We start from the raw sequence: 14,351 nt of genomic DNA, 5'->3' as shown, positions 1-14,351 counted from the left end.
TCTAGGCCAGCAATTATTGCCCATCCCTAATTGCCCTTAAGGTGGTGAGCTGCCTTTTTGAACCACTGCCATCTGTGTTTTAGGGCCTGTTATATTGCTGTGGACTGAGTCTGTGGTGGACAATATAACCTATTTGCAACTGGTCCTCATTGATTAGAATCTCAGAAATCTGAGGCAAAAATAAATGTCAGATTTTTGTGAAGTCAAATTGATTTACCTTTAAACAGAAAGTCAGCACTCTGCTTGAAGCCTTGTTGATTTTCATCAATGAAATAAAACTCTTTAGGGATGAAGACTATGCTAAGTGGTAAAATCACTGCAGAAAAGAGGGGACGTTAAGATTAGAATGAGCTAATTAAAAGCAAACCCAGTAAAAAATGCTGAGAATGTGGGACACAAAGCCATGGATGCAGGATCAATTGGGTTGGTTTAAAAGGCAGATAGGTACTTTGGAAAATATAAAGAAGGCTAGAGAAAGAGTAGGGAACTAGGGGCTGGATTTTCATGGAGTTGGGGAGACTGGAGGGGTGAAAATGGCAAACTGGGATCTGATTCCAGGATTCTCAACCCCATTCCCAGGGCATCTGATTTTCATAGTGCCTTTTAAGGGTGCCAGATTGTTCAAGTCATGAGCCCACACCCTGCACTCCCAACTTGACCAGCTCCACTGTGGGGATAGACATGTCCTACTCCTCTGCAATTTATGGATTCAGACCAGCTTTTCAAAGATTCAGGTGTCATGAACCATAGTCTGCATAAGGGAACCTTTTGAAAGGTAAGTTCAAAAGGTGCTCCATACAGACGTATGCCCCCACCTACCCCCCATGCCAAGCTATGGCACTTCCATGCCCATTCACCTACTATACATTGTATAGAACCAATGAACCCTATCGTGACAATAGCAATTGATAACTTCCTACCTCCTTAATTAAAAATGTTTTACTTCAGGCCAATAAAAGTGTCAATCACCCAGACCCTTTAAAACATCAATAGCTGAAACTGCAAGAACTTGAAACCTCTATCTTGTTTAACTAAACATTCTGCAATTGACAGAAGAGATCAGAGAGCCAGAGCTATCAATCAAGCAATGTTTTCCCTGGGGCTTAGCTGTTCCAACAGTCTAATGGATTTCTGGGCTCTCAACCAAGCCTCATAATGCATTCCTGGTATATCAATGAATGACCTTTTAAAAAGCTTATTTTTAAAACACATCCTATTGTGACTACAGAGTTCATTGGTTCTATACAGTATGTAGTGGGTGAATGGACATGGAAGTGCCATAGCTTGGCATGGGGAGCATGAGGGGCCGTAGGGGGTGGGTGAGGGGATATGAGGTGGCATGGAGGGTGCATGGGGAGTGTGGGGTGAGGACCTTATTTTTTCATTGTAACTGGGATGAAGTTCCACAGCACTGAGGCGGGTCTCAAAACCAGCCTGCCTCAGCACCCGGTAGTACCTGAGACTACCTCTGAACTTTTTCCTGGGTCAGTTGATCCAACTGCAGCCCACACCCATCTCTCACAGAATGAAAACCCCATCTTTCCTGGCTCTCTTCCCCCAAAGCAGGTGGGCTGAGCCAGGAATTTTCCCCAACTCCCACTACCCATCTTGAGGATGAAAATCCAACCCTAGGATTAAAAAGATAGAACTGCCCTAACATGGCAGAGCAGGCTTGATGGCTGCAATATCTGCTCTTGTTCCTGTATAATTTTGAAAGTCTGCATACAAATGTACTTTTTTTGTATATTTGTACCTCTTTGTATTTCAATTATGACTGTGCCCACGTTTGCAGCAGTCAGCATTGTATAGAACAATTAATGCATGCAGGATTCTGTTGGAGAGCAAACTTATTAGTTTAGGTGCTTTTATCTTGTGCTACATCCTATTTTGGAGGAGTGATCTCTGCGTTGATCTCCCTCATTTGCACTTACACTGGGACCTAAAGGCACAGTGCTATTTCTCAGTTCCTTCCGACACAGACTTCCCTGATAGACAGTGCAACCCTCCCCCCTCACATTTGTGTTTCCTTCCCATAGCACAAATAGCCTTCCAGTTTTCTTCCTTTAGCCAGATTTCTGAAACTTCCACAATATCTTTGTGTTCATTACATCACATTTGCCGAGAGGCAAGCAACTGCTGCTGATGCTTTGTATCCACCAACTGTGGAACCACTGTTTCATGGGTTCAGGTGTGTATGTTCATGCTCTAGCTAGGAAAATAGTAGCATGCACAGCACAAAATGTGCACAGCACTTTTTTTTTGGGTGCTATGAATGCCTGTAGGAGGTTCAAAATGGCACTGTGGCACACACACTTCTGGTATGAGTCACACTAGACACCATATTGGTAATGGCAGTGGAAGGTACACAATGGATACCTGCCACAAATATGCAGAGTAGGCAGATTGTGACATCAATCTGCATGTAACATTGCCACAAGTGCTGCTATTTTAGAGATTAAACTTCCAGTTATCACACTGCACAACTGAATACACATTCAGCAACAGAAAGGGCTTGGCCTAAATAGCCAAGTGGTTATGGTACTGCGTTTGTAACCTCAAGAGTTCAGATCTCACAATGGCAAACTATGAAACAATGTAACTTCAGCAACAGAAAGGACAAGTGCTGTTTAAAGGGATCATCAACTACTTACAGATTAAACAAATGAGTAATGTGGTATATGAATTTCAGTGCCACTATGATGTTAAGTATTTAGGCCTGTTATGACAACAGTTGGTAAAGGCTGAGTTATTTAAAATCCCAGAGGGAAACTTTAAACAATTGTCATAACCTTTATTTTCAATTGGTATGTTTGAAATGCAGCTCTGAACTGAGGAATAACCACCAAGCTTCAAAGTTTAATATAAATTAAACATTTATTAATTTAACAAGGTATTAAACACATACATATCTACAAATTAGTACCATAACTATTAAACAAATCCCCAAATTGATCACTCCAAGGTAAATATCTTCCCCAAGGCAACAATAACCCATAGACTTAAACTGACACCAGGCAAAGCACATTTTATCTTATAAATTCAAAATGAGGTTCCTTTCAATTGGTTCCTTCACAGAGTTTTAGGCTTACAGGCAGCTTAGATCTTCCATGCCTCTGACTTACTCACACAAAACTCATCTATCCATACCTAGCCTTCCCTTTGAATGCAAAGTCTCATTGTATCACAAGGCCCTTTGAACTCCTCCTCTTCTAACAATAAAACCACTTTCATAGTACCAATTTTATTAGTAATATAAACATATTGCTTGGTGTAAGATTTCACCCCCAGTCTTTGGGTGGTTTACTCAACAAAATGCAAACGTACCCTCTACCTTACTGTTTAACATCTCAAAATTATTATACATCAAAGCACCCAGACTAGTTGGCTTTAATCCAATTAAGACACAAAGACTCAGACCCACAGACACAGACCTTACAAGTCCATTTTAAAATAATTTCCAATATCTTCATGACAGGTCATACATCCCAAAGACTGGCAGATCGTATCAAACAGCATGTCCCTTCCATTGTTCGCATCAGGCAAGGTACAGACCATACCCAACCAGCCTTTGCTTGTAAAACTCAAAACAGTGTCCAGCCTGAGATGTGATTCCACAATTGGACAACATTTGCTAAATAATCAAGTGTGCCAAGAATTACACTGGCAACAAATTTAAGATCCTCAATCAGGCTCATAGCATGGTGCATTTGCATGTACATATATTAATACACAGGGCCCTGTTGTGTAGGTAGAAAAAACATGTACACACATTGCACCTATTTCAACTAAACAACATAAGTGACAGCCATTCACTGGTTCATTCCTCAGGGCAACACCTTGATCAATCTGAGTCAAGCTGCCTGGTTCAAATTTCAAACAATGTTTGTTAATTAATTATCAATCACCATCAACTGGTGCATTCTCCATGGCAACACCTCTACCAATCAGAGTCCACTTGCCAGTCAACCAGCACTCTCTTCTCATGCAGTATAAATGATTGTTCCCTTTGCATCTGGTATTCTTACAAATTCAAGTTCAAGACAAAAAGCTTTTTATAAAAAAAAAAAATCTTTTTTCAGTAATACTCAAGTCTGTACTACCAAATAACTATTTACTTACAGGTTAATTGCTGGTTAATTCTTGTGGCTGTTGCTACAGTGCTTTCAACAGTTTTCAAAGTGGCTAAAGTCTACAAGAAGTGTGGCAGGCAATGAAGGACTTTGTCCTGACTTCACAGTTTCGACACAAACCAGTTGCTCCAGGACATGGGTGCAGTGTCACTCATAATAAACAGTTATAGTAGAAGAATTAATCCAGGCTGCTCTTTTCATTCAAGCTGAATTATTTTCAAGGCAGCTCCTCAATACTACTGACTTCCTAACAGCTTTCACATTAAGTATTCCAGCTGTATCTTTTTATTCTGTTTAGATGGGATAATCAATGCCCATCACCTGTTTAACCAAAAAGGGGGAGGGGGAGGGGGAGGGGGGGAGGGGGGGAGGGGGGTGAGAGGTTGGGAGAGGGGGTGGGGAGGGAGAGGGGGTGGGGAGGGGGAGGGAGAGGGGGTGGGGAGGGGGAGGGGGAGGGGGGAGGAGGGGGGAGGGGGGGGGGAGGGGGGGGGGAGGAGGGGGGGGGAGGGGGGGGGAGGAGGGGGGGGAGGGGAGGGGGGAGGGGAGGGGGGGGGGGGGGGGGGGGGGGGGAGAGGGTGGGGGTGGGGGGGGAGAGGGTGGGGGGGGGGGGGGGGGGGGGAGGGGAGAGGGTGGGGGTGTGGGGGAGAGGGTGGGGGTGGGGGGGGGAGGGTGGGGGTGGGGGGGGTGGGGGGGGAGGGGGCGTGGGGGGGGTGGGGGGGGGGGGAGGGGGCGTGGGGGGGGTGGGGGGGGGGGGGGGGGCGTGGGGGGGGTGGGGGGGGGGGGAGGGGCGTGGGGGGGGTGGGGGGGGGGGAGGGGCGTGGGGGGGGGTGGGGGGGGAGGAGGGGGGCGTGGGAGGGGTGGGGGGGGAGGAGGGGGGCGTGGGGGGGGAGGAGGGGGGGAGGCGTGGGGGGGAGGGGGCGTGGGGGGGGTGGGGGGGAGGAGGGGGGCGTGGGGGGGGGTGGGGGGGGAGGAGGGGGGCGTGGGGGGGAGGAGGGGGGGGAGGGGGGGGTGGGGGGGAGGGGGTGGGGGAGGTGGGGGGGAGGGGGTGGGGGAGGAGGGGGGGAGGGGAGGGGAGGGGGTTGGGGGGGTTGGGGGGGTGGGGGGGTGGGGGGGGGTTGGGGGGGTGGGGGGGGGTTGGGGGGGTGGGGGGGGGTTGGGGGGGAGGGGGGGGAGGAGGAGGAGGGGGAGGAGGAGGAGGAGGAGGGGGGGGGAGGAGGAGGGGGGGAGGGGGGGGGGAGGAGGAGGGGGGGAGGGGGGGAGGGGGGGGGAGGGGGGGAGGGGGGGAGGGGGGGGGAGGAGGAGGGGGGGAGGGGGGGAGGGGGGGGAGGGGGGGAGGGGAGGGGGGGAGGGGGGGAGGGGAGGGGGGGGTGGGGGGGGGGAGGGGAGGGGGGGGTGGGGGGGGGGGGGGGAGGGGAGGGGGGGGTGGGGGGGGAGGGGAGGGGGGGAGGGGGGGGGAGGGGAGGGGGGGGGGGGGGGGGGGGGAGGAGGTGGGGGGGGAGGGGGGGGGAGGGGGGGGAGGAGGTGGGGGGGGAGGGGGGGGAGGAGGAGGGGGGGGAGGAGGTGGGGGGGGGGAGGGGGGTGGTGGGGGGGTAGTGGGGGGGGGGTGAGGGAGCCACGTCCACGTCCACGTCCACGTCCACGTCCACCCAGGGTGTTTAAGGAGCAATTCTCCTACCTGAACATCAGTGCAGAACAATGTTTGAGACATCTGCATTTCAGTAACAATGTCCTCACCAAAATCTGCCACCTGCCACAACAAAAATCTCAAAGCAGGGCAAGGACCACATTGCCAGTGGTTGTGACAATTAAATTTTGTGTGCTTGGCTCCTGCCACTCTGCAGCTGAAGATATTTGCAATATGTTGCAGTTTGCTATCTACTGTGGAGTAAGGGAGGTCACTGAAGCTTAGGTTTCAAAGGAAGCTGACTACATTTCATCCTCCCATGGCAGCAGGCAGATCAAGCCTATGGCTTCATGAGGATTAAAGGCTTCCCCATGGTGCAAAGTACCATTGCAGGTACATGTGAACATCTGAGATGTACCACAGTCAAAAGGAATTCCACTCCTTGAACATCGAGCTGGTGTGTGACCATACACAGGGAATCAGGCAGATTAATGCCCAGTATCCTGACAGCAGTCATGATGCCTTCATTCTTCAGCAGTCTGCTGTGCCAGTGTATTTGAGCCACCGTGATAAACCAAAGGTTGGTTACTGGGTGACAAGGGCTATCTGTTGACCACATGGCTGATGAATCTGGCATGCAACCTACATCCACATGGGTGACATGGATATAATGAAAGCCATGTGTGACACAAAATGTGATAGAATAGACTACTTATGTGCTGAAACAAAGCTTCAACTGCCTGGCCTGCTGTGGAGAAGCCCTGTATTACCTAGCAAAGCATGTGTCAAGATTTGTGGGCTGGGTCTGCTGCGTGCTTGTCATCATGTGAGCATAGCCAGTGCTGCGTGCTTGTCATCATGTGAGCATAGCCAGTCTGTGTGTGAACAACTTACTGGAGTACAATAGCAGTAAACACAATCCCAATTCCCCATTCACCAACTCTCCCACACACCTTACCTTCCCTCTGTCACTGACTGTCACAATGTCCACTTGGCTATAAAGCAAAAGTAAAATCCACCACAAAATTCATATTTTAAACCAAATTTTTAAATCAAATCATGCCATATTGTATACAAAGGTAAACTATTCATCCTTGTGCCTGTCTTCCGTGTCTTTACCAAGGCCAGGGAGAAAAATCATGGGCCCTTGGTGTTTCTCCTGTTTCCGGACCCCCTATCCCACTCCACTTCCCCCTTAACCCTCCCCCTCACATCCTTCAGGTGCTCAGAATTGGGAACCATAGTCACAGTGGTGTTGAACAGTTTTATATAGGTTTAGCAAAACTTCTTGGCTTTTGTACTCGATGTCTCTATTTATAAAGCTCATCGAATGCTCAGGTTTCAGTAGGATACACTTTACAACCACAGCTTTGTCAGACAATTACACACATGTTCATTCATATTATGCAACCAGCTCTGCTTCTTTGAACCTTGCCCTATGCAATATCCGGACAGCAACATCCAAAAGACTTGAATCTCACAAACATTGCAAACATCAATCACATGTACAAATGAGAATATCTTGAACGAACAGTGCACACATTGGGCAGAATTTTCTGCCTGTTGGGTGGGTAGAGTGGGTGCAGGTGGGCACGGACCCGATTGCGGCCCGCAATTGGGTCCACACTGCCATTTTACGCGGGCAGGCCAATTAAGGCCCGCCCAGTGTGAATCGTGGCTCCTGAGGACAGCGGGAGTGGGTGGGCGGCGGCAGGACTGTGACGGGAACAGCAGTCCGAGAAACGTTTTATGTCCCGGAGATACCTGTAATCCTGGGTGGGTTCGAAACATGAGGGGTGGAATTTCAGTTGAAATCCATGTTGGGTAAGTCGGATACGGAGACAGTCACTGAGAAAGGAGATATGGCTGTGAAAGCGGGTTTTAGTAAACACCTTGTCAAACACCAGGAGGGAAATGGAACACTTATAAATGCCCAGCATGGAGCAAATAATATGCTGGAAGTCTGAAATATAAACTGAAAATGCTGGAAATACGCAGCAGGCCAGGCAGCATCTGTGGAGAGAGTCAACATTTCGGGTCCATGATCTGCACTCGTTCTAATGAAGGGTCACTGACCTCTGTTTCTCTCTGCAAAGATGTTGGCAGATGTACTGAGCATTTCCAACACTTCTTGTTTCTATTGGAGCAAAAATAACCCCTTTTGCTAGCCCTCCAAAAAACAACCAGACTCTTGTGAGCCTCTCATTCCCCTTCAGCAAGAAACTCAGCAGCAGCTGCCTGGGATCTGGTTTGGCTCAACATTAAACGTAAATTTCAAAAAAAAAGTTAAGGCATGAAGAAAACATAAACAACAATGTCAGAGCAATATGTTGATCATTTAAAAAAATGAGTAATTAATAAAAATGACCATTAAAGAATGCCAAGCAACAGAGCTAACTAATAAAACCTTATTTGCCTGTTTGCTTAAGAAGCAGAGCTAGAGAGAGACAGTCTAGGGATTCCTGTGTAATTGTCCCAGATTTGGACAAAGTGTGGTAGTGGGCAGGTAAAAGGTGGTTTTTTGTGTTGTATTGTTCCATTGCCAGTGCATCCTGCCTCATTAATAATACATTCCCTGGAAACATGTCAGGTCGCTGGCCTCTGATTCGCCCGCCCCGCCGTCCCCTCAGGCTGTCAGTGATCTGGGTGCGATATTTAAAGAGTACCCCTGCACAGAGCTAGCACTCCCAAAGGGATCAGAAGTTGCTGCAAAGTCATGGCTGCCAAAGGGAGGAAACATGCTGCCCCCCAATTTAGCAACGCCTCCCTGAAGCGCCTACTGGATGCAGTGGAGGCCCGCTGTGAAGTCCTCTACCCCAGCTCTGGACAAAGGCCAGCAAGCAAGGTGACAAATCCAGCATGGGAGACGGTGGCAGTGGTGGTCAGTGCCAACACCTTGCAAAAGAGGACAGCCACCCAGTGCCACAAGAGGATGAATGATCTCCTCCGTTCTGCCAGGGTAAGTCACTCATCTCATCACTCTCAACTCACACACTCACAAACCCATCACACATCCACAGGGATCTCACTCACTGCCAGTTCAAGGGCCATCACCATTCACTCTCTCACACACACCTTCATCTGCCTGACAGATCGTATCCTCATCCTGTCCATGGCACCACTCACCACCCACAAATGCCAGGCATCCTTCTCATCTGGCCTGGCAGGCATCCTGCTTACACTCTCTCCATTTGTGTGGATGCAGGACAAGCTGGCACACAACAAAAGGGAGAGATCGCAGACTCGTGGAGGAATGCCTGACATCAAGGTCCTCACAGACTTTGAAAACAGAGCCATCCAGCTGGCCAGCAACAATCTGGACTGTTCCTGTGCTGACGCTGAGGTCAGCAGTTCTCAACCAAGTGAGGATCCAGCAGTGCAACATCCATCAGACAACCAAGCTGTGAGTGAGTTCCCCTGTTCCGCAGTCCCCTGCCGTGCTCTAATTATCTCTCCTTGCTTTGGCAGGCACATCTGGGAAGCAGCCGAGGGGGTCCATGACCCAGGTCCTCGACTAAAACCCCGAAGACACCTCTGAAGAAGAATCTGATGACACCCTAATTGAAGACCCATCAAAGCGCTCACCCACATGCTCCACCAGTGCAGAGACACACACCTTGGTGGGATCTAGTTCTAGAATAGCCTCGGGGTCACAATCTGGTGAGCACATTGCACTGTCTGATCCACAGCAGGCAGAGGCAGGGACTTCCCAGGTTTCTGGCACTCGGAGGACTGCTGGCGGCCAGAAATCTGCTGAGTCTGAGTCAGATGAGGAGCCTCTGGACTCAGTCATACCTCAGTTGCTGAAGCTGCAAAGGCAAGTTTGGAAACATCAGAAAGATATGTCTGCTACACTCCTCAGATTGCAAGACATGATGGAGGAGTCCGTCCACCTTCAGTCTGAGGTGATAGCGTCAGCATGCTAACGCACCAAGGTCAACGCTAGTAGGATGGTGGCCACCATGGAGACCTTGGTCCAGGACATTGGTCCTGCACCACTGCGTGGGCTGAACTCCATCGTTGCCGCCACAGTTTGCCTTCAACAGTGTCAATGCAAGAGGGGTGCAAGACAGCTCAATTTCACTCCAGCTTCCCCTTCTGCTCAAGGAGTCAGCCAGGGACCCTCGGCACCCACAGGGAGGAAGATCAGCAGGTGCACACCCCAGAGCCATCTACCTTGGTGACTCCTGGCGTGTCCAGCCCATCCAAATCCCCTCTTCCTGTGACCCCAGCAGCTTCAGCTCCACAGGCCGAGGACAGTGCCACTGCCCCGAAAGCAGGCCAGAGCCCTCCAGGTCTTGGCCCTCTAGAGGATACCCATCAAGGGCATCAGGCTGCCTCCTCCTCCGCTATGGATGTCGGGGGAGCACCAAGATGTAGTGGCAGGGTTAGGAAGGTTAAGAAAGTATAGTTGTACAGCCTGGGCACGGATGCTAATCACTTGTACTTAATGTTCGCTATTGTAAATAAACTCCCAAGAGTTTCTCCTTGATTATGGCTGCTTGTTATGATGAGCAGTGCTTTTGTCACTCAGATGGGATACCTTGGTTCCTGCACAAGATAAAGGCAGATGTCTCAGTCCAGGGTCACTTCCCTGTGCAATGTGTAACCTTCACACCAAAGTGATGGTCCAGCTTCACACTCAATGGACACATTACTGATGCCTGCACCTTGATGGTGCTTGTCATTGCTGCCAGAATATCGTGGGCAGACATCACAGAGTTCCGTCATTCTCTCTGTGTGCTCTCAGCACCTTTAAGGTGGGGCTGGCCCCCATCACTTCAGCAAGTGTGACCAGTAATGCTGTGCTCCTGAAGGGGTCAGATGCTGATGGCTGACAAAGGATCAGGTGCATTTAAAGTTTCAAAGCTGCATCTCCATGATATGACCCTGATCACAGAGCGCATGTGAGCTGCCATCAGCCAGACAGCAGCCAGACAATCACAGAGGCCATGAGAAGATCTATGGAGTGTCCTCAATGCATGTCATCATCATCATCTTCCTGGAATCTGGTGACTATTAGGGCTTCCGCTGCATCTCCATGACATCAGCCTGAACACTGAGTGTGCTGCCATCAGCCACACAGGAGTCAAACGTTCACATATGTCAGGTCTGTCCTTACTGCAACCCATCATATCCTCTACGAATCTTGTGGCTATGAGGCTAGTGATGCAGTTTTCAGGATATGGTATTTGAAGATGCATTCACTGACCTTGATCACTTGTGTGAGGTCATTGAACTTCTTGCGGCACTGCATCCAGATCCTCAGGTTAGACTCCTGGCATTGACTGCTGCAACTGCCTTCAGGCCATTTGTCTGCAGGCCATCATGGCCCTTTGCATATACCATCTCCTCCTTTGCACCTCCTCTACTAAAGCCTCTAGTGCAGAGTCTGAGAACCTTTGATTACATTCTTTCCCATGCTGTGCCATTATTCAGTCTTTTTCCACATCACAGTAACTTGTACAGAGACTTCTACTACCTGCTCCAACTACAATACATCTTCCCTGTTAGAGGTGCAGGCTACGTTACAGGCATTAGGCAACGCAGGCTAGCTTTAAGTGGTGCTAACCTCTCATGATTTTGGGCCTCCAGTTGAGGCATACAGCCACTCATTAGCATGATTAACGCTGGCTGCATGCTGCTATAATGGTGATGTGCAGGCAGCATGAAGTTAGCATGCTGCTTGCATCTTATTGAATGTGTGCATTGTGAGCCCTGCGCCCGTTTTTGGGGGCTGTCCATTTTGGCCCCTATTTTCTTTTTGTCAGTTGCTGTGCTCACTGTACCACCTTTCTGGAGGTGTTGTAGTATATGATGTCTGCCTAATGAGGGCTCCATCTATAATCTTTACACGTTTGGCAGTTACCTAAAGTCCAACTAGTGAATATTCTTCTGGAGAGGGGAGATAAGCGGACTTTCTTTGAGGCATAGGTTTCTCCAAGATAACATGCCTGAAAATGCACAATTATGAGTTTTAAAAGCCACATCCTCTATGTTTTTTTAAGCAGAAAAACCTCCCTAATTTTCCTCCTCCTATCTGGAGGTACTGACTTATACTGGAATGTAGTTACTCCCTTAACTCAACCAATTGTTCACAATTTTTTTTGTTCATTCATGGGATGTGGGTGTCACTGGCAAGGCTTTGTTGCCCATCCCTAATTGCCCTTGCGAAGGTGGTGGTGAGCCACCTTCTTGAACCATTGCAGTTCGTATGTGAAGCTGTTTCCACAGCGCTGTTAAGATGGGAGTTCCAAGATTTTGACCCAGTGGCGATAAAGGAATGACAATTTATTTCCAAGTCAGGGTGCTGGTTGACTTGGAGATGGTGGTGTTCCCACACATCTGCTGTCCTTGACCTTCTAGGTGGTAGAGCTCGTGGGTTTGGCAGGCGCTGTCAAAGGAGACTTGGCAAGTTGCTGCTGTGTATCTTGTAGATAGTACACACTGCTGCCACTGTCCATCGGTGGCAGAGGGAGTGAATGTTTAAGTTGGTGGATGGAGTGCCAATCAAGCTGGCTGCTTTGTCCTGGATGGTGTTGAGCTTCTTGAGTTTTGTTGGAGCTGCACTTGTCCAGGTGAGTGGAGTATATTCCATCACATGCCTGATTTATGTCTTGTAGATGGTGAACAGGTTTTGGGGAGTCAGGAGGTGAGTTATTCTCTGCAGGATTCCTGACCTCTGACCTGCTCTTGTAGCCATAGTATTTATATGGCTAGTCCAGTTCAGTTTCTGGTCAATGTGATACCCAGGATGTTGATGGAGGGGGATTCAGCAATGGTAATGCCATTGAATGTAAAGGGATGATGGTTAGATTCTCTCTTGTTGGAGATGGTCACTGCCTGGCACATACATGACATAAATGTTACTTGTCACTTATTAGTCCAAGCCTGAATATTGTCCAGGTTTTGCTGTCTGTTGGTGTGGACATGGACGTTGCAAATGGAAATGAACATTGTACAATCATCAGCAAGCATCCCATTTCTGACCTTATGTTGGAGGGAAGGTCATTGATGAAGCAGCTGAAGATGGTTGGGCCTAGGACACTGCCCTGAGGAACTCCTGCAGCGATGTCAATATGATCCTGTATTGTGCCAACTGCCTATCTGACTGTCAGTTCCAAAGAAGAATCATATTGGACACAAAACATTAACACTGTTTCTCTCTCCACAGATGCTGCCAGGCCTGCTCAGTTCTCCCAGCACTTTCTGTTTTTATTATAGTTAACTCTGATGCTGGCCACATTTGCCACCCACAATTGCTCACTTTCCAACTAGAATGACTGGATAATCACAGAGAGCTGGAGCCCTGGCTGATTTGCCCTCAGCCAAGGAACAATGGGGATGATTGTAGCTCTCCAGTTACTACTTGGCTGACACCAGGTAACTCAGCAGAAACCAGGGATCGCACCTGGGATTTTCCTAATCTCAGTGCTCAGTTCTCAGTGCTCAGTACCACTTTGGGTGACACATTTACTTACTGAGCCATGTAGCACTCTTTTGTATTTATTTAATTGCAAAAACAAAATCATTATTTCACCGTTCTCAAAAGGGTTAATATAGTGTCCATGAAATACTTCAGTTCCTTTGTTACATTGTATTGCATTGCTGAACACTGCAGGAATCAATAAGTGGTGATATCTAACATTCCACACATTGCTGACTCAGTGACAGTCTGCCCACACACAGATATATCTGTGTGCTTAACGTTGTGAAACTATAGACACAATGTTCTCATACAGCATAACCATATCACTACGAACTGCTTTAAAACTTTTGAATTTGATAACTCCTTTTCAGAACTTCCATGAATTGTATTGCCTTTAAAACCTGCTTTGAATGTGTTGTTTGGAATTGTGCATAGGGTATTGTGTCTTAATGTGACATAAATGTTTCATAGCATGGTTACAACACAGAAGGAGGTCATTTAGCCTTTCAAGGGGAGTTGGTGTTGTTGTGGTATTGTCACTAGATTGGTGACCTAGGGCAATGCTTTGGGGACCTGTGTTCAAATCCCACCATGGCAGATGGTGGAATTTGAATCCAATAAAAACCTGGAATTAAAAGTCTAGTGATAACCATGAAACTTATAAAAATCTATCTGGCTCACTAATGTTCCTTAGGGAAGGAAATCTACTGTCCTTACCTGTTCTGGCCTAAATGTGACTTCAGGGGGATGGGCAATAAATGCTGGTCTAGCCAGTGATACCCATATCCCAAGAATAATTTTTTTAAAAAGTCTGTGTTGGCTGTCTATAAGAGCTAGCCCTACTCCCCTATCCTTTCCCTGTAATGCTGTTAATATCCATTTTTCTACTTATCCATTATAAGAAGACAGTACTTTCATGGTAACCATTAATGATATTAGATTTTATTTCCAGGTTTATTTATCTAATTCAATGCATTTAAGTTCCCCAGCTACCTGGCCATTCATCCGGTTTGGTACCAGACCATGCGGTTTTTAGCCAATCCGTCCACTGTCCAGTACCAGACACCTTGATGTCTGGTATATGAGGGTTAGGATAGTATGCACCTTAAGTAATTTCATAAAATACAAGAATACAGTACAATTCAGTTTGCTGTTCTCATCAATGTTT

This window comes from Carcharodon carcharias, chromosome X, assembly GCF_017639515.1.
Source record: "Carcharodon carcharias isolate sCarCar2 chromosome X, sCarCar2.pri, whole genome shotgun sequence".
NCBI classification, from domain to species: domain Eukaryota; kingdom Metazoa; phylum Chordata; class Chondrichthyes; order Lamniformes; family Lamnidae; genus Carcharodon; species Carcharodon carcharias.
Note: the sequence above shows the minus strand (reverse complement) of the source record.